Source organism: Canis lupus, chromosome 9 (assembly GCF_003254725.2).
Source record: "Canis lupus dingo isolate Sandy chromosome 9, ASM325472v2, whole genome shotgun sequence".
NCBI lineage: Eukaryota > Metazoa > Chordata > Mammalia > Carnivora > Canidae > Canis > Canis lupus.
In genome coordinates, this window is record NC_064251.1 from 4197562 (window position 1) to 4218186 (window position 20625).

At 61.9% G+C, this 20625-nt stretch overlaps 1 protein-coding gene and 1 long non-coding RNA gene across 10 annotated transcripts in view; one reads left to right on the forward strand and one right to left on the reverse strand.

Annotated features, from left to right (window-relative positions):
* Positions 1-20625, reverse strand: part of SEPTIN9 (septin 9) — a 145846-nt gene that overhangs the window by 17410 nt on the left and 107811 nt on the right. The window contains exon 1 of one of the 9 annotated variants that reach the window (XM_035720742.2): positions 14290-14314. The exons of 7 other annotated variants lie outside the window; for them this stretch is intronic. The gene's annotated coding sequence lies outside the window, so the exon portion shown is untranslated. Of the gene's footprint in view, positions 1-13943; positions 14085-14289; positions 14315-20625 lie in introns of those variants that run through there. One more of the 9 variants, XM_025468133.3, reaches the window with a different exon arrangement.
* Positions 13978-17185, forward strand: LOC118355696 (uncharacterized). Its single transcript, XR_004818705.2, has 2 exons — positions 13978-14078; positions 15577-17185. It is a non-coding gene; the product is annotated as an uncharacterized LOC118355696 (long non-coding RNA).

Sequence of the window (20625 nt, forward strand, 5' to 3'; positions counted from 1 at the left end):
GGCAGAGGCCTGGCACACCTGCTGCCCCACCAAAGCTCCCAGACGGACCCATCTGAGCAGACGTCAAAGTGCCCATTCTCATCCTTTAGGACCCTCCACCTCTTGGAGGTCACCCCAGGTTGAGCTGACAAATTCACAGAGGCCTCAGAGAGGACTCCTCACTTCTGGTGTAAGTGGTAGGGGAGGGAGATGCTCTTGTAGCCAACCTGGGATTGGGGAATGCAGGTGAAGGACCAGACACACACACACAAGCACACACAGGCTACAGAACTGCCCTGGAACAAGATGTGCAAGAAACGGCACAAACAATAATCCTGGAAGAAGATCCCAGGGTCCTGGGGGACCAGGACCACAATACAGATTCATTTCAGCGAATACTCCTCGGCCAGGGGGCCTCCCTCCCTGAGCTGCAGCAGGCAGGACCAGTGAGAACCAGCAATGGGCATCAGCAGCCGTGGGCGCGGAGGGTGCGGGCCTCGCTCCCCGCAGGGCTTGGGAAACGGGACCTCTTCCCATTTACTCCGTTCCTTGCTCCTAGTCCCCACCCCGACCCACCCCGTTCACCTACCCAGGCCTCTGCACACTCCCCAGAAATGTCCCAGGGGAACTTCCTGCTCCCTTCTAAAGACGGAAACACTGAATATAAACGACCAAATTTTGCAAATTTGTGCAGGCGGGGATCAGAGGGACTGGATTTCAAAAAGCACACAAGCCTCATCTAATTCGATAAGTAATTCCAAATCACATTACACTTCACACTTTGTCCGAGGCAGGAAGCGTCTAGTCAGAGTCTGGTCAGGAACTGGGGATGCCAGAAATCTGAGACTTTGCCCTCTGTCCTGAAACTCCGCCTGGAAATGGAGCACAAAGGCTCGCGCCTCTCCGCAGAAAGGAGGGATTTGCACATGCAAAGGGCTGCATTTTCTCCAGCTAAGAGCTCCTCCTTCCGTTTTCCCCCTAGTAGGAGGAGGAGGAGGTGGGGGGGGAGGAGGAACAACAACCAGGCCCGAGGTTGCAGCAAGAGAAGACCTGGTGGGGGTGTGCCCGAATCAAGATCTCCCAGGACCCCCGTGCCCTCCGCAGACCCGGGAGGGGACAGAGCAGGGACAGTGCCATGCCCGTCCGGCTCAGGCTCATTCATTCTTTCAGGGGCCGGAGGCGCCCCTGAGGCGGGGAGGCGGGGTCCCCCACTCCTACTGCCTGCCAAGGCTCCTGGGCTCGGCTCCCGCCAAACGCGTGAAAGCAAGCTTCTCCTCCATTGTGCAGGGAGGAATCTCAAGAAGCTCTTGGTTTCAATTGGCCCGAGTCGGCAAGAGTCAGATTTGGACAGCAGCCACCTCTCACCAGGCCACCCCACCCCCTTCGGGAAGAGGCCCTCTTCTGTTCTCTCTTTGCGGCCCGGCCTCCTCCTCCTCCTCCTCCTCCTCCTCCTCCTCCTCCTCCTCCTCCTCCTCCTCCTCCTCCAGTGCCTCTGGGCCAGCCGGGCTCCATCAGGCTTCGCCCAGAGCAAGCTCCGACCTGCAGGCCGCCTATGTTCTCTTCCTAAAAAGCAGCCTGCAGCACGGACCCACAGCCGGAGCCCAGGGATGAGCCCTCCGACTTCCTGTGTCAAGGATTTATTATTTAATTTTCCACCCACCCCGCTGTCCTCGCAGGATCAGGGACCGTGCCTCCCCTTGCACCCCGCCCCGGAGCATCCTCCCACCCCAGAGAATCTTCGGGCATGAAGAGCCCCCAACCCCAAAGCAAACCCAGAATCCAGCCCCGGGCCGCCCGCCCACCAAGTCCGAAGGGGCGCCGGCTGACCGCAGAGATTCCGTTAGTTCTTGGCAAATATTTGCCAAGTTAAAAAGAGAAAGAAAAGATCCTCCCCCGTGGATGGGTGGAAACTGGCCATTTGTCACCGGGTGGAATTTCCTCTTATCAGGGACGTCCCCCTAAGGAGGGGGCTGAGGCCTCTCCTCCACCCCCACCCCCTCTCCTATCAGCAGGACTGTCAGCAGATCCTCACCAGAGCTGGGGGCGCTGGGGTTCCGCCTCCCCCCACTGATGAAATCATCTGAGAAAACAAAAAGTAGACAGGCCTCCCGGGGTGCAACAGCCCAGCCCCCCCACCCAGGGGCTATGTAGAGGAAGATATCAAACATTCACCCCCCTCCCCGGCCAAAGTTATGAAACGATTTGCGTCTGTGCAGTCCTGGTCAGGCCCAGGGTGGGGTGGGGTGGGGTGGGGTGGGGTGGGGTGGTGGGGGGTGCTACCTAAGGCGACCTTGTGCCCAGAGCACTTGAGGCAGGCGGAGCACAGCCTGGGAGGGGGCCGAGCAGGGAGCGGCACATTCTTGGGCTAGGAGAGAAGCCTGGCCCGATGACCCCGGAGCAGTGAGCTGGCCATCTCGTGCCACCAGCCGAGGGTCTGAGGTCTAGGAAGCAAGTGCGGGGTCAGCCGCTCCGGACCGCCTCGACTCAGGTCACCCATCCATTTGCGGCTCCAGCTCTGGGCTGCAGGGAGAGAGCCGGAGTCATCTGCTCTCCTGCCTCTGGGTCCTCCCTGCTCAGGAGGGAAGTGGAGCTGGAAGCAGTGGGCTCAGGGCCCAGGGGGTGGCAGGGACCCTCCTACGGCTCCCGCAGCCCACCCGGACTGTGCCCACCTGCCAGCGGGGCTACTTAGATCCTCCGTGTCCCCACGTAAGACCCCACTGCTCATCCGGTGAATAAACCACAGAAAGACCCCATGAAACCCAAGGGCACATCCTAGGGCGCACCAGGCCCACCACCTACGGCTGCAGCTCTCTGAAGGGACTGCGGGACGGACTGCCTGCCCATCCGCGGGGTCTCAGACACACAGCCACCCCCGTACCCCAGGCCCGCCCCAAGAAAAAGCCATAACTGGGACAGCAGCCCAGTCAGCCCTCGGGACAGACACGTCCATCACCCCCCGAAACCCTGCCTGGCAGGGGGTGGGCGGGGTGCAGACACCTGAGCCCAGCGCTGGGTCACACGGCAGAGGAAGGAGAGGCGAGGTCCATCTTCCCATCTGGGCTGTGGCGTGATGCACCCTGGGGCTTGGGGTTTTGAGGAGACACAGCGGCCAGGCCTCTGCAGGGCAAAGTACTTAGGGGTCACCCCTCACCCCAAGTTGCAGCGCATGCGCCCGGACCACCCCAGCCTTTCCCTTCCTGAAATCTCTCGGCTTCCGTGCCAGCCCCTCCTCCACACGCAGAATCAGCCCTGGTCCCTGGCTGGACACTGTCCCCAGGCGACTCTGCCCATCTTCCGTGCATTAAATGCCAGCCTCTGTCCTTCACACACCGGAGCCGACTGACCGTTCCCTTACGTCCATCATGGCTCGGCAGAGATGCCCGGAGCCCCACGTCGGCCAGGCCCCGAGCCCAGCACGGGGATCTGCGGCCTCGGCCCCAGCGCAGCCTGGCTGTCTCACACTGAACACGCCCCGAGCCAAACTCCGACTCTCCAGCCTGCCCCGCACGTCCCCCTTGGAGTAAGTGGCCCCTCCGTGCGTGTGGTCATTACAGCTACAAACCTGGGGGGCCGGTCTTCGACCTTCCCCTTCCATCTCCCAGACCCACCACCCACCCCAAGTTCCTACCACTTCTAACCCAACATTCCTGCAAGCGGGTCTCCTTGCTCCCCACCCCATGGTCGTCCCGCCCCCCTTCCCCGCCACAGTCCAAGCCATCACTGTCAACTGCCTTCACCCTCACCCACCCCACCACCGCACTCGCTGTGTGACCCTGAGCAAGTCCCTTAACCTCTCTGTGCCTCCATTTTCCTACGTGTATGATGGAAAAGTAATATTTGCCTCCCAAGAGCACTAGGAGAATCGATCATTTACGAAACACACAGAATCACGCGGGGCACACTCCACGCTCTATAGTGGTTAGCAAGACTCAGGCCCGGGCCCAGCTCTCCAGCCTGGGTGCACGGACGGTCTCCCTGGCTCCCATCAGCTCTGCAAAAGGCTCCTCAGAACCGCCTCCCCCGCCCCTGCTCCTGGAGAAACCCTCCTTGTTTCCCCAGGTTGCTGAATGAAGGAATGAATGAATAGGGAGCTCGCTGCCCTGCTGCCCTTCCTCCTGCCCTCGGCTCTTCTCAGAACGTCGTGGGGGGCCGGCCACGCTCCCCGCCCTGGCCCCCAAAGTGCTGGCCTGCATCCTTTCCCACGGGCTTCCCCGCGGCCTGCAATGTGTGGCAGCCCATGACCAAGACGTTAACCATTTCCAGCTTCCATCGTCCTCTGGAGCCACAAAGCACCAAACAGGAAGGAGGGATGGAAGGATGGACTTCCGGGGACAGCTCCTGCCCGGTCAGGAAACTTTGCTCAGGAAATGGTGGGGGGTGAGGAGGAAGGGGGCCCGTCTAGGAGGAGAGGAGGGGGGACACGGGGAGGCCCGGTGGCCTGTGGTAGGGCCCAGTCTCGAGCCCCATCCTCACCCCAGGGGCAGGCGGCAGGCTCCCTAGGGGCACAGCAGATGCAGAGCCTGGGCAGGCGGCCGGTGGGCAGGACTCAGGAGCAGAACACCGGAGGCCACCCCGGCACTGCCCCAAGCCGCTCCCCACGCTGCAGCTGGCCCAGCCAGCGCTACAGTGACAAGTGGATCCCCTGTGTGGAGGGACCAGGCCATCGGTCATTGAGCTGCCCCAGAAGGAAGACGTGCCCCCAGCACTGGGGCCCACCAGTTAGTTTCACAGCACGAGGGTGACTTTTCCTGCGGCCGCTTAATCCGCGGCCCAGCTGTTCATGTGACACATGTCCAGCCCACACTTAAGAGTGGCTGGGACTGGCAAAGAGGACTTAATTACGGAGACACGGGCCGCCGGAGCAGCGCGGACCGCCAGCCCTGGGCCGTGCACGGACACTTCACAGTCTACATCGCGCTCGAATTTGCTTTATGGCACAGGGTCCTGGCTTCCGGTCCCTCCTTAGGGTCCACGTTTCCTGCAGTAATTTGCTGCGACTCTTGAAATGGGACCAAGAGGATGACAGTACGGGGTTCTTACACAAGTTTGGCGGGAATGAAGTTGAGCCAGGAAGCGTGACTGTCTGCGGGGTCCCACTCTCATGGGACCCTGCCCATCAGCCTGCCAGCACCCCCCACACCCTCACACCCCGGGGTACCTGCCAGTGGATCAGAAGTGTCGTCGGAGTCCTCCACCCGATGGAGGCCACTGGTGCAGAAGCAGGAGGCCCCAGGGGTAGGAGCCTGTCTCCTCCCAGGTCCCTCAGCCAGAGGCTCCGGCTCGGCTCCGGGAAGGAGCCAATTCATATGGTAATTTCTGCCTGCGAACTGGCCACAGGCAGAGGCTCCTCCAGCTGCGGCCAGAGGGGGAGGAGGGGAGCCTGGCCCCCCAGCCCGACCACCCCTGACCGCGTCCCAGCCCCACCAACAACAGGCCCTTCCCTCCCTGAACTTGGGCTGCAGTGGGGGCGGTGCTGGGGGGGGGGGGCGCCCCAGTGCAGGCGGGGCAAAGGGCCTTCGCCGTTTGCACTCACGTGGTGGTTTCCGATGACAATGGACACACATTTGTTTGAGCCTAACGTTTCTGTGTGACACGCTCTGTAGTCCCTCCGCCCGCACACCCTCCCGGGATCCCAGGGGCAGCCCTCGGCACGTCCACCCTCCCAGGAAGGACGAGTGTCCCTGGGGCCGCGGCTGGTGGGGGCAGGGGGAGTGCGTTCCCTAGGGAAGAAAAAGCAAGGCCGCTCCCACACCCCAGTCCATTCCCCCAGCTTCCTAGAAGGGGAAGGGGGGGCCCACAACGAAACCCAGCCACTCCCTCCACCCACTTCCTCTCTCACTGCAGCAGGAGCTGGGGCTGCAGCTCCCCTATCGCCCCAGGAGGACATGCAAACCTTCTGCCCAGCTCAGGCCAAGCGGAGGAAGGGGACCCGGATGGCCACTCCGTGCCCCCACGCCTACCCCCGATCCACCCATGGGCTCCTTCACCCACAGAGCTGGCCCTGGGCTCAAGAGGAAACAAAAGGACCCCTGGCGAAATGCCCGGACAGATTCAGGACCTGTCATGGGGGAAAGCGCAAGAAACGCACAAAGGATGGCACACAGGGCTCCCCCACCCCCACCCCGGGGGGCAGGCCAACCTCCTCCCACACCACAGGAGCTTCCCGAGAGAAATGATAACACACGTCCTCACCAAGACGTGGGCACATATGTTCAGGGCCGCGTGGCTCCCTCACAACAGCGAGAACGCGGGCACATCCCTGATGCCCATCTACTGGTGAACAGGGAAACGCGCCATGGCCAGCCCGCGGGGTTCTATTCGGCCACGGAAAGGAATGAAGCGTGGGCACCTGCCATGATGCAAACCTTGAAGCCATCGTGTTGCGTGAAAAGAGCCAGACAGAAAAGGCCACCTGTTAGGCTCCCACTGGTGTAAAATGTCCAGGACAGGTGAACCCACAGAGACAGGACGAAGATTAGTGGTGCCGGGGGCTGTGGGCAGCGAGCTGCAGATGGGTACAGAGTCTCTTTGCAAGTGATGAGAATGTTCTGGAATCAGCGATGACCGCGTAACTTTGTGAATGCATTTGAAACACCGCGGAGTTTTCTCTTCCATGTGTCAGAAGAGCGAACTTGGCGGCGTGAGTGATCATCTCAACAAAGCTATTAACGACGATGGCACCGGTGACCAGTGCTCCCCAATAACCAAGGCGGGCACTGTGTCGGTGGCCAGCCCCCAGCCCTGTGACTTCTTGCTCGCCCTCCCTGCTCCTCGTGCCACCAGTGCTCATAAGATCTCACCATTAATCAAAGAAAAAAGGGCCCTCGGTGCCACGGGCTGGAACCCATAAGTCAGAGTGAACTAGGAGCAGGCCCCGTTAATAGAGGGAAGCCCCAAGCCTCAACCCAAAAGGAGGGGAGGCTGGGAAGAAACATGCAGCCAATCAGCAACCACAGAGGATGAACTGGCTCGTCCCAGGCCTCCGGGCAGGCAGGAGGGACCAGGGAAAACCCACTCAAGCATCCCCTCCCGATGTGGGGACCCTGGCGACCCCTTCCAGGCACCAGAACCAGCTGTGAGCAGCAGCAGGACCCAGCACTACGCCCCCACCCCACACACACACTGGGCAGGTGCTCAGCCTTCTGCGCAGGCCCCATCCACCTGACGAAGTGACTGCAGGAGGCTGCAGCTGCTGAGGGGCGGCCCCCGGATTTCCTGAGCCATCTCTGCAGGATCCACCCCGAATCTGCTAGAGGCCCGAGGCTTCTCCCTCCCCACAACCCCGACTCTAAGGATGCTGCTAGAAGAGGCTCCACGAAGACAAGTCACAGAGAGACTTCACTGAAGCCCCACGTTTACGGGGCGGCACAGGCCCCAGAGGGAGAGGGGTCTCCGGTGGCTCAAGGTTTAATTATAACTTCATCAGCACCGAGTCTCTCCCAGGGCCCTGTGGTGTTAATTAGCTTTTTAGTCCCCAACCGCCCTTGGAGAGCCCCACGGGGAGGAGCCAGCCCAGAGCAGCACACGCACAGGGGCGTCCCCTCACCCCCGGGACCCTCAAAGAACCAGCCTCCCATCCCTGACTCACAACCCGGCAAATTGCTGCTGAGCCGGAGGCAGAAAGTGAGGTGCAGACAGAGGCCACTGGCTCACCCTCCCACGGCCCACGATGGGCTGGGCCCCGGCTGCACGCCAGAAGCCGGCAGCACGATGCTCTCTGCAGACCAGGCCTGGGTCTCAGGCCCAGACGTATCTGTGCACCTTACTGCTGAGTGGTGTCCAAGGCGCACGGCTGGGTGAACGTAGGAGGAAGTAGCAAAGACAGAGGTGGCTGCTGGCACACAGGCAAGGTCCCAGGAGCCTCGGGGAGACAGACCAGGCGCTCCGGTTCCACTGCGAGCCCTGGAGGAGGCTGGGGAGGCCGCCAAGACCTTTGGAAGGATGGCAAAGGTCAGCCGAGGAATCTGTGCCAGGCGAGCAGGAAGCAGGAAGCAGGCAGCTGCGGAGGGTGCTGTGCGGAGGGCTCGGCGACGCAGGCGGTCTGCGGAGCAGCTCGGAGGACTGGCCTACCCTGGAGGCCACCGGCTGTCCCAGGACAGGCGGGCACCGCACCCTGGGGGCCCTCCTGCTTGCTGACCTCGGAGCCGCTCTCCTCTGTGTCTCGGGTGAAATCCCAGACAGCCCGGGGACAGCACCTCCACGCTCCGGGAGCATCTCATCTTGGAGCTGGCATGTACCTACCACCTAACTGGATTGGAAACTTCTGGAAGGCTCACCTCATGTGTTCCCCTATGCCACTCGGCCCAGGGCTGCCATGTGGGGTGGAACTCATGATAGCAGTTGCCCCGGGGTGCCATACACGCAGCACGTCCCAGACCCCTCTTCTGTCTCACGTCCGTCCTACGCCAACCCTGCAAACTGGTAACTGGACCCCGGGCTGTGGCTCAGAAGGGGGGAGTCCCGTGTGGAAGGCCACAGGGTCATCGAGGTGCACAGGGGGCCCCTGGGCAGGTCACTGGCCCCACCTGTGAAACTGCCTCCAGGAACAGCTATCACTGAATTTGGGGAGCGGATAGCCAGGAGCCTCAGCAAAGGCTGACCCGGTCCTCAGGGGGCCGGCCTGCGCCCCAGCCACGTTAGTGGAGGCGGAGCTGGCACGTGGGCCCCAGGCTGCATCAGAGACAGGGGTCTTCGGGCCACCTGCCCCCATCCTCCTCTCCCCTCGTCTGCAGGAACTCCGGTCGGAGCCAAATCGGGCCCCTCACTGTTCCCCAACTTCCCGGCTTCCACCCGGCTTGTCCCCCACCACCCTTGCTGGAGAGCAGGCCTCACCCAGGGGGCTGTGTTCCCTTGGATACGAAGGGCCCCTGCTTCCGGCCTCCCAGGGTCCTTAGCCCGGGTGGGGGGGCCCAGCTCCCCTGCCCCATGGGGGGCCGTGTGACCTGCTTCCCCAGCCTGCGCCCTGGCCTCCAAGGTGAGGAACACAGGAGGGCATGAGCCCTAATAGCTGCCATGAGCCATAACATCCCCAGCGCACACCTGGGCGATGCCGGCACAGCCGTCCCCCAGGCACCATTTGGCCACCCAGGCCCTTCCACAGGGAAGGTGGCCTGACGCAGCCCTTCCTCCCCGTCCTTGCAGGAGCGCCCGGGGGAGGCACGTGTATCTCTGCTGTGGGGTGAGGTGGCCCAAGGGATCAGCTTAAAGCTCATTCCCATCTGTAATAAATAAACTTATTTCTACTAGGTGACCTGACTTTTGGTCTCAGAAGAGACTTTCTCACCCACCTACAACACTTTGGGGATGACCTCACTGTATTGCCTGTTTCCATGGAGGGAACCAGGCAGCCTCCTAAACGCCCAAGATGAAGACGGAGGGCTCCGGGCCCCAGGCCCAGAGATGACCCTGGTCATCATGACGGTGCCCGTCGTAGGGCCCGGCCCCAGCAGACCGACAGCCAAGCCTCCCGGCGACGGGAGTCAGCGCCTCAGTAGCAGTAGCAGAGCACGTGGTTTGCAAAGTGACCACAGCCTCCCTCCGCTCCAGGGACGCTCTGTGCAGGGCAGGGCTGGTGCAGCTGAGCGAGGCCGAGAGGTAGAGAATTCCTGGCAGGACACGTGGCCTCGCCACACATGTGACACTCCCTCCACCGCTGTCTGCGCTGGACTGCCCACCTGTGCCCCCCGCCCCCCACTACCTCCACCAACGGCGGTTCTCCCTCTGACTCGTGGGGCCACTGTCCCCGTCATCAGCCTTTGGAGCCCACAAGCGACACCCAACAATGGGTGGCAACACGGATCCTTTCCTTAGGCCTCTCCTTCCCGGAAAGCAGGGCACAGAGGGGGGCCAGGGTCACCTGGTCGGTCCAGTCCCCTGCCCCGAGGAGAATGTATTCAGATCCGGGAAACGCTCCAAGAAGAGCGTGTATAAAGACAGCAGGCCCAATGGCTGTTCTCGCAAGGCCCCCTCGAGCCAGCTGTCCAGAAACCAGAGGACTTGGACAGAAGATGAAAAGCTGCAGTCACATCGTGCTGACCGAGTACATTCATTCAAATATTAACTGAGCAAGCTCCTGGGAGGTCCAGCACCCGGAGCCCGAGATCGATAAACCACAATCTCTGCCCCAGTCTCCACGGTCTGACCAAAGACAGACAGGAACAAATGTCCCCACCTGATGGGGGTGGGGGGGGCGGTGTCCTCCGGGCAGGAGGGTGAATTCACAGTCCTGCTCCGGGCTGGGAAAACCTTATCTGCGGTCAGAGGCCTGCCTGTGACAGGCACCCAGAACCAGGCCTGGGGACACCAGCAAGGACACCGTTCCGATGACTGTCCAGAGGACGGGGCGCTTGGTGCCTGGCACTCGCAGGGCAGGGCAGAGGCTGGCAGGCCTCTGGGGGCACAGGTCCGGCAAGGGGAGGCCCTCGCCAGGCACAATGGAACAGAGGGAGGAGCACCATAGTGGCGCCAGGTGAGCCCCCTCCCCAAGGCCAAATGGGGGGTCAGTGTTGGTGACTCACCCCCAAACCAGAGCTGGGGTTCCACGTGCAGCCGCAGGTGCTCAGGGGCTGTGCCCCACCCCCAGCTCCAGAGTGGAGGCAGGAAACCTGGGGGTACATCTGCCACGGTCCAGCTACTGAATTCAAACCAAAATTGTTTATAATTCGAGGGCCGCCTGGGCGGCTCAGTGGTTGAGCATCTGCCTTCGGCTCAGGGTGTGACCCCAGGGTTCTGGGATCGAGTCCTGCATCGGGCTCCCTGCATGGAGCCTGCTTCTCCCTCTGCCTGTGTCTCTGCCTCTCTCTCTGTGTGTCTCTCATGAATAGATAAATAAATAAAATCGGGATCCCTGGGTGGCGCAGTGGTTTGGCGCCTGCCTTTAGCCCAGGGCGCGACCCTGGAGACCCGGGATCGAATCCCACGTCAGGCTCCCGGTGCATGGAGCCTGCTTCTCCCTCTGCCTGTGTCTCTGCCTCTCTCTCTCTGTGACTATCATAAATAAATAAAAATTAAAATAAATAAATAAATAAATAAATAAATAAATAAAATCTTTAAAACGAACAAAAAAAATGAAACATTTATAATTCAATTTAGGTTGGAACAGCCCGGAAGAGGGGAGTGAGCTGACAGGCTGGCCTTCACCTTGCAGAGCCTTCCTTCGCACGAAGCTGCCGCCCCCAAACCCAGGCCCTCCTCCCGGAAACCGGCTCCCACGGGCTGAGCACTAACTGCTCTTACGGTGGGAACGGCCAGCCCAGAGGGCAAGTGGCAGCTCAGGGCCCTGCACAAAGTCAGAATCAGAACTCAGAATTCCCGGTCCTGGCAGCCCGTGCTTCCCAGGGGTGGCACAAAGAGAGAGGAGAGGGGTGTCTGGACCCCATTCACCCACCCACAGCCCAGGGACGAGCCAAAGGTGGGCAAGATGTTGCCACCTGCCCCTCCAGCGACCCTGGAAATGGAACAAGGCTCCCGATGAGCCCGCTGACAGGCTAGAGGGCCTGTAATCGGACATCAGACGTGAGCCTCCCCTGGCTTCCCAGCCTGCTCCTCTCGCCTGCACAGCCCACTGCGCGGCCTGCCACCCCCGGGAGCGGTCCTGGGGAGGCCTCCTAAGGCTCCACTGAGCTCCCGAGAACAGGTCCCTACCTGTCCAAGGAACCAGGTTGGCGCTCAATAAACAAATCAAAGCTTGCCGCTGGAAGGCAGAAGTCTGGGCATGGAGTCTTGGCCAAGGGCTGTGATTTGTGCTGGAAGCACCTTCCCCAAGAGCCCAGCTGCGGATACGGGGCTCTCCGGAGATCATCGGCCCTGGAATAAACTCATCCTTCCTGTGCACTTGGCCGTGGAGAGCAGGAGGGAGCCCAGAACCTCTGGGTGGCACGGGGGAGCCGGCCCAAGACTTAAATGTGCAGGGGGCATGGGATGAGGGAAGCTCAGCCAGTCAACCAATGGCTCCCTAAGAACAGCCTTGAGATCTTGGACGACACAGGAAGCCAGGCAGGGCTGGCTGGGGGTGCTGGGGGCGCTCTCTCAAGGATGGGGTCTTCTTCCCCTGCAGGGAGGGCCCCTGGGGACCGTGCCCCGCGTCCTATCTGACAACAGCAGCTCAGGCAGTGACACAACAGGAAGGGGGGGAGGGTATGTGGCCGGGAAGTGGGGAGGGGTGGGGAGGTACGTGGGCCTAGAGAGTCTAGTCACCCAAACGGGGATGGGGCTCCTGGGGTGAAAGTCCCTGTGAATGAACCCTGTGCTGTAGGTTTGGGGCACGGACCAGGCTCCCAGGGAATGACCCCTCCCCCACCCTGGGCCCCAACCTGGGCTGTCCTTGGCTTCCGGGGGACAGGGGACGGGGTGGAGGGCCGAGGGGGGTCTTGAAACTGCCCCCTTCCCATCAAAAACAGTCTACTGGGTCCCCCGCACAGTGTCGGCCCTCCCCGCGCCCCAACTCACCTGGCCGCGGTCCCCGACGCGGTGCCGGGCACCCGGAGCAGGCTGGCGGAAATACACACACGGGCCTGCAGACACAATAGCGCTGCAAGTGCCACAACACGGAAGCGATTGGGGTGGCAGGGGGAGGCCTGTGAGCGGTCAGCGACAACGCGGGTCCCCAGACACCGCTGTTAAAAGGGGTCCATCACAGAAGAGAGGTCTCCGCCTGCGGTCTCACCCTGGCCCCGAGGAGACCCAAAGGGAGAGGAAGAGGCCTCAGGCAGACAGACACTGGGCCTCCAGCCCCAAATGCTTAAACTCATTCTCCTTTCTATTTCCTGAAGGGGGGCCCCCCGTGGGTTGCCACGAGGAGCCACCAAAGAGAAATGACATTTATGTAGACACCCGCGGAGGCGAACCAACGATGAATCTAGTGGGAAACCCACATGTAATTCCAAGGAATTCTAAGGGAATGCAAGGGAGCCTAAGGGAACGGGGGATCCAAACCAAATTCCTACTGGGGTGCCGTCCCTACAGCCAGAAACCCGCTGACTGGAAGACACATTTCTTTTTTTCCTCCCAGAACGGAATTTCAAACTTCTCTTGGTGAGCAGAGATGCACCCCCAAAGCTCTGACAAAAGCCCGGCAGATTTCCCGGCAGAGAGGACGGGGATGGAACCCGGAGGCCGAGCGATCCCCAGGGGACGTGTGGGATGAAGTTTCAGGAGCAGATGGCATCGGCTCTCCGGCACCTCGGCCCTCCCTCCGGTGGGCGGCGGGCGGCGGGCCGGGCCCGGGGCGGCCGTGGGGCTGGGGGCTGGGGGTCTTCCCAGCGTCTCAGCTGGAAGGGCCTGGCGACGGCGGGTCCCCGCGGAGCAGCCTGGCCCAGCACAGCACACGCACCCCGGCCCCCGCCCGCTCCCGCTCCTGGACCGGCCGCCCGTCCCACGCCTCCCCGGAGCCCGGAGCCCGGAGCCCGGAGCCCGGAGCCGAGCCCAGCGCGTCGGACCCCGCATTTGGAGCGGCTGCTGCAGCTCGCGCCGCCCGGCCCCCAGCCGCCCGCCCCAACGGCTGACAGTCTGTGCCGAATGACTTTAAGAGGCGGCGGCGGCCAATCCGATCCCCAGCCCCCCAGCTCCGCCAGCCCCCCCCAGCCCGGGCCTCGCTAGAAGTCAGGGCAGCCCCTTGCGAACGGGAATCGGGCTCCTGAGAAAGCCCCGCCGCCGGGAGGGCCTGGGCACTCAGCGGGCGGGCCAAGTATTTACAGCCGTAGCGGTGGCCGCACAAAGCCCCGCACAAAGCCCCGGTCCTCTGCCCCGCGGCCCAAAATCTGGGCCCCGCGTGGAGACCGCGCTCCCGCCGCCCCTCGCTCGCTCCCGGGGACCCGGAGCCGGTCCCGCCGGCGGGGGGCGCGGGGTGGGCCCCGGGGAAGTGCCGCTCCCGCCCCGCCGCCGGGCCTCCGGGGGGCCGCCGGGCACCTGAGGGCCCCCCGCCGCCGGTGCGCGGCTGCGAGGAACAAAGGGAGCGGAGGACTCACCCAGCAGCGGAGTCGGGCTGCGCTGGCCGCCGGAGAGCGCGGCCCGCCCACCGGGTCACATGGCTCCGAGCCGAGCAGAGGATCAAAGGGGCTTTGTGGCCGCGGAACAAGGAGCCTCCCAGAGCGCGGGCAGAGGTAGGAGGGACGGGCTGGGAGCCGAGGCTCGGGGGCAGGGCGAGGGGAGCGGAGTTGGGGGGACGGGTGGGGGCGCGGCTGCAGGCCTGAAACCAAGCCGGGGCGGGGGGCGCATTCTGTGCAAGCAAACCGAGGAGCCGAGCACCCAGCCGCCGCCAGAGTCACCCCCAAAAGGAAAGTGACACGGTGCCCGCCCGGGAAGGAGGCTCACCTGGACGTCCAGCCCCGCTGCCCGGGCCAGAGCCACCAGTCCCCTCCTCCCAGGCTGTCCTCCCGCCGGGTGAGGCCGGCCGGAGCGCGGGGCGGTGCTGGGAATCTGACACTGCCCAGGGGCGCCCTCTCTCCCCGTTTGCCAGGTGAACCCCAGATGGGTCCTGACCCCCGGCCGGCTCAGAGGACACGCCCAGGCTAACGGGCAGGCCTCTCCCGGCTCACAGACCCCCCCGAAAAGCAGTCCTAAGCGGTCTTGGGGTGCGGAGCACAGCCAGCCCCGTTGGCCATCGACTGCCTAAGGGTTCTAGGGTGAAAACACCCGCAGGGGAGAAGCCACGGAAGGGGAACTGGGGCAGGGCCGGCTCACCCAGTGCTCACTCTTCTTCCTGGAGCCTGAGAACTCGGCTTCGGGGCTGCGGCTTCTACAGCCCTAAGGGCCTGGGCAGTGAGTCACCCTCCCTGCAGACCCCAGTCATATGCCGAGACCCTGAGGAGGGTGGGCTAGGTGGTCCCCAGAGGGAGGAGCTTGGGAGCCACCCTGTTTGGGGCTGGGCCTGGACGCTGGGATCCCTGGGATCCGCCAGCCAGATCCATCCTGTGCCCCGACCCCTGACCCCGAGTGAGTCCCGCCCAAGCACAGGCGTGGCCAGGGCAGCCCCAGGCCTACTCCCCACCAGGAGAGGGCTCCCACAGGTTTTGGGAATTTGCAGGGGCAAGGAGTGAGGAAGTTCAAGTGCAAAGGAGCCCTGAGTGACCCCTGAGCAGGTTGTCCTAGGGAGGTCCATCCTCCCGTCCCCTGGAGGGCCAACTCTGGCCCAGTGCCCGTTCCCAAGGCATGCTCTCCTTTCCCCCTCCACATGGCCGGTGGGTGAGGCCCCCAAGCACCCACCCCACGGGCCACACGGGCAGGCTGACCGCGTCCAGCTGGTCCACCCTCCAGTCCCTCAGAAGCAAGCTCGCCCTAGCAGCAGCCACTGGCTGCCCACCCCGGCTGGCCAACGTCCTCCCCGGGGCTTCCCAAGTCTTCGGGTTTGCCCTAAAGGCTTCAGGGGCTGCTGCCTGGGGTTCCTGCTCCCCCATCAGACCAGAGATGTGGGCCCCAGAGGCAGACACCAGATTCCAGGCCCCCTTCACTCAACATAGCTTAGGTTCACCACTCAACCCTGTGGGACAGGACCCGTGAAATGGGCACGATCAATTCTAGGTGCAATAACTAAGGTGAGACATGATGTCCAGGACGAGGAAAAGCAGCTGCTCAAAATCTATACTTCTTTTTCCCCGGAAGGTGGTTTCCTAGGACAGGGAATAAGGCAGGCCCGGCCCCAAGAACCATTGCCAGATGCCCGCCAGGAGGGACTCCGGTCACACCGGGTGTCACGGTTCACCTGGAGCCTTGCAGATGACACCTCCACTCCACACCTGTCCTGTGGGCAAGGGCCTGCCTTCCCCGCACTCCCCTTGGAACCTCCTTCCCCGCCGCTCACCTGGCTGTGTCCCCCAGGGCCCATCACCCCTTCCTGGGTGCCAGGTGGGCAAACCGCCAGCTCGCCAAGGCCACTCCTTGCCCTGCCTCCTCCTCTCCCTCCTCCCCCCTGCAGAGCCCTGGCCCAGGAGGTGGCCTGGGTGCTTTCTACACGTTCCCTCACTCATGGCCCACGGGATGGAGGGGGGTCTCCAGAGCACAGGAGAGGGAATCCCTGCACCTGACAAGACCCTGCAGCCCAGAGGTGCTTTTCCAACCCAGAAGCCCCGCCCTCCGGACCCGCTCAGGGTCTCTGGGCTCAGCACACACAGCAGAGAGAACAGCCTGAGGCCTGCCCAGCCGCCCACCGCATCTCCTGGCAGAAACAGAAGGCAAGGCACGCGTACACACACCACATCTGTCACTGGCTGCTGTGGCCAGTGGCTACTGTACTGGGTGGCAACTCTCTCAATAGTCTCGGTTCTACCCTGGAGTTAAGCCAGATCCTTGGAGAGCTGTTTAGACCGTATTATTTTCGCCCTACACTTCATTTTCAGCAGTGGAAATGCAACTTCACTTGGGGGTGCTACAGGATACAGCTTGATGGAACCCACAGCAGGTGATCACAGCGTCCCCCTCCTGGGGATATTTCTCCCATATTCTACTATCAGAAAGAGCAGAACTTCTCCCAAGAAGTTACTTCACTAGATTTGTGCTAAGCACCAGTCAGAAGACGTTCCAAAGACGTCCATTAGGGCTACCACCCATTTCTGGGGCTCTCGGTCCCCTATGTGGTGCACCGCTGCTCAGGCCAGGGTGAACTTCCTGGCTCGAAGGCAGCCAGCCCCAGGCTGACCTGCAACCTGACCTGAGGCCTGGCTCACACAAGTGATGAGCTGGGCCACTCAGAGGGTCCAAGAGCTTGAGGTCATGTAGACTTCAGGGCTGGGAGCTATCCGGGGCCATCTGCAAAGGGAAAGAGGAGAGAATGGGAGGGGGGGCGGGGAGCAGAGGAGGAGACTCCAGGAGAGAGAAAGGGAGTGGAGAGGGGGGCCCCACTGGGCTCCTGCAAACCCTGCCCCTTCTGAGCCGGGCCTTCCACACTCCGACTTCCTCGCACGTTATGTCCTTCCAATAACCGACCCGTCCTGTTTACTGACTTCAAAGTCACACACAGCCACACTGATTAGGGAAAAATCTATAGAAACAGAAAGCGGATTGGTGGTTGCGAAGACAGGGGTGGAAGGGTCAAGGGGGGAGGGTGTGGGAACTGACCACTTAATAGACACGGGGCTTCCTTTTGAGGGGACGAGAATGTTCTGGAGCTTGATCTTGGTGATGCTGCACAACGCAATGAATGTGCTCAGTGTTATTAAGGGCAAATTTCATGTTCTGGTATCTGATACCATAAAACATATATTTAAAGGAAAAAGAGTTTAATGCATCCTTTTTTTCTTCTCGAGCCGGTTTATCGTGTTGTTTTCTACCTGGAGACCACAAGGGCCCCAAGACAAAGTGTAGGTGCAGGGGGGAGACTGAGCTGTGTCCCCTGCTTGGAGCTGAGGCAGGTCACCCGATACGGCAGGAGGGATGTGGAGACCACAGAAGCTAGAGAAGACTCAAGAAAGGATTCCCCACGGGGGCCTCTGGGAGGAGCCAGCCCTGCCCACGCCTCGCCGTAGCCTGGTGGCCCTGACCCCTGATCTGGGGCCTCCAGAAGTGCAGGACAGTGGGGTGCTGTTGCGCAGGGCCACGGTAACCTGTGGCCCCAGGACACTGACACAGCCCCCCAGTCCTGACCTGACCCGCGGTACGTACAGCAGGAGCTTCCTCCCACGAATGCGGAAACCCACGCTCAGACCTGAAACTTGCTCTGGCCAAGGCAGTCCAGAAGCAGGAACAGGATCCTCCCCGCCAGGCCCCTTTGAGGGGGTGTCCAGGTCAGATTTTCCCAGGCTGTCACTTTCGGGATACTGTGAGCTCCACCTGTGCCCACAAAGCCAAGGGAGCCCCTTGGCTGGACACCAGGCTGCCGTGGAGTGGAGGGGAGTGGGGTCCACTGCCTACCTGGGGGACGCCCCAACAGAATGGTCGTCAGGGAGCTGGCTGTCCCGGCTTCCACCTCCAAATAGGCCAACTGAGGGAAATGCAGTGTCTGGGGCTGTCACCTGTGTGCAGTGGGGGGGCACCCACGTGATGGCTACGACCCACCCACCCTCTTGCCCACAGCGGCAGCACAACAAGGAAGGGAAGTGGTCACAGAGCACCCCTCCCTGTCTCAGGCACATGTACACACATGCACAGTTGTGCATGCACTCCCCAGTGCCCTAGTCCCCCCCACACTTTCTCCAGCCAAGCCCAAAGCCTGGGTGTAAACACAACACTCAGCCCTCCCACAGCCTCTTCTCCAGCCCACCCTGGGCCAACCCCCATGGGATGCAGCAGATACTTGCCGTCAGAGGCCCAGAGAAAACACCCTTCCCTCTGCCCCGCAGGCTGGGGGCTGGGCTGCCCGGGAGGGGCTGCTGGCAGCAGGTGCAGCCACATACCCCTGGGTGGAGAGGGGAGCCTGCCCCGGCCCTGCTGTCCCCAGGGGGCCTCCCGAGGGCCCCAGAGTAGGGGCTCAGGCGAGCCTGGGGGGGAGGGCACCTACAAAGCCTCTCCTGCCCCCGAGTGGTGGCTGTGCCACCTAAACGAGTCCCCTCTGGGGCCCAGCCTCATCCTCTGCCGCTGCCACTGCCACCTCTTCACAGTGGTCAGCACCGTGGCTGCCACCACCCCCCCACCTACCCTCTGCTGTCTGCTTCCACCCACCTCAAGAAAGCCATCCTCTTGAGAGAACGCACCCCGCCAACATGCAGGTGCACCGCCAACATGCAGGTGCACCCATCGACCTGGGCCAGCCCACGCCGCGGATTAACAGCCCCTCCTCCTGGAAAGGCGCCGCTTGGAGCACCATCCTCTCCTGCCACCCCCCCAGGCAGGGGTTCACGGGGCCCGTCCCCAAGAGGCCCTCCCAGCTCGGCTGCGACTTAGGGCACACTGTTTTCTCCAGGCCCTGCAGTTGCCCAAACCCCTCCTAGAATCCCCTCCCCTGGTAAAAGTCACTGCCTCCAAGGAGCCCTCCCGGCGAGCACCCTGCCCTGGAGCACCTGCCAGGCGGCTCACTCACCCCAGAGCGGAGCGTGGAGGCAGGAAGGCCCCCCCTTCCTCCTTCCTAAGAAGTGTGCGCCTCCCCACCGTCACACGTCGCCTCTTCCCTCCGGGGCACCTTGATACACATTTCTTTCCCCGCTTGCAAAGCTACCGTGTCAACAGTGTCTTAGAAATTACGTGATGATATCTTAACTTCAGAAAACTGTGCTCCTGCCCGGCAGCCAGCTCCGTTCTTGGGTGGGGGGGCACTCGGGGGGATCAGAGGAGCCCCGGGCGCGCTGCCAACCGCACCCACCCCGCCCCCCGCACCCCCTCGGCCGCCCACGTGTCCCGGCTGACACAAAGCCAGGATCCTAGACACCCAGCAACAGAACGAGCCCCGACCCTGCATCGATTTCAAAGACAAAACCAAGGTGTCAACAGCACGTTCTCTCGGGGTGTCAGCAGGGAGGACTGCCAGGTGGGGGCGCTCCAGGTTGGCTTTAGGTGCAGCACGCGGCCTCCTCGCCCTCCCATCGCCCTCCCTTCGCCCTCCCTTCGCCCTCCCTTCGCCCTCCTTTCACCCTCCCTTCCACCGAAACGAGGGCCCGAAACCAGCTGCTAAGATGGTGGGATCCTGAGTCAGACAACACACAGCTTAGTAGTTAGTAGGGGGGCCGAGGCTCTGACACCCCAGGGTGCTTAGATTCTGGAATCAGGTTCTCAATCCTCACAATGCATCCTATTCTAAAGGGGAGCTTCCAAGAAATACAGAGGCCTGCGCCCCGCCCCTGCCATTCTGATTTCACGAATCCAGGGTTTGGTATTTCTTTGAAAACTTCTCAGGGGGTTCCAGCGTGCAGGCCGGGTTGAAAAGCAACGCATGGGACTAATAGATACCATCTGGGACCTGGTGAGATCTGGGATCTCTGAGATCCTGGGACATGGTGAGGTCCTGGAACCTCTGGGATCCTGGGACCTAGCGAGATCCTGGGATCTCCAGTGAGAGCATTCTGAACCCAATGTACCTAAGAGGCGTGCACGGGACGAGTGGGGTACTCGGGTCAACAGCTCCTTCAACTGTCCAAAGAACCGTGTGTCCTCCAGAGGTTCCATCCTGCCTCAGGACCAAAGGAACCCCGCACAGAATCAACCCTCAGCTCAGAGAACTTGGTTTAAACCCAGAAGGTCCGCGCAGCTCTTTCTGCCCGAATAGCAGCAAGGGGCCCGGGCTGGAGGGGCCCTGGCCATTCACTGGGCAAGGCTCGGGCTTTTGATCAAGTGTCTCCACGCTGCCGGCTGCCTGGCTGGGACTTGGAAAAGACGAAGAAGAAAGGAGATCTAGGAACGGGTCCAGAGTACATCCCAGTGGCATAAAAGGGACTTTGAGAAGACAATTGAGCTCCTGAAATCTCTTATCTGTCTAAAGGCAGAACTTCCCAAAAGAAGTCCGTTGTCATCAATCCCCTCCTCTGGGCAACCAAGGAAGACGGACTATCACAGAAGATGAGAAGTCTTCACACCACACCTAAACATTCACAAAACTATCTACCTCCCATCTACTCTCCTAAGGGGCCATTTATCTTTCCAAAAAGTCATTTGTTTTCCAGGAAGGGCTCCTCTCCCCGCCCTTTCCCCTACTAGGAGAACATATAAGCTTCAAATCCTAACTGCCCCTTTGAGTCACATTTTTCTGTGAAGTCCCATGTGTGTATGTGATTAAAGCTCTTTTCTCTT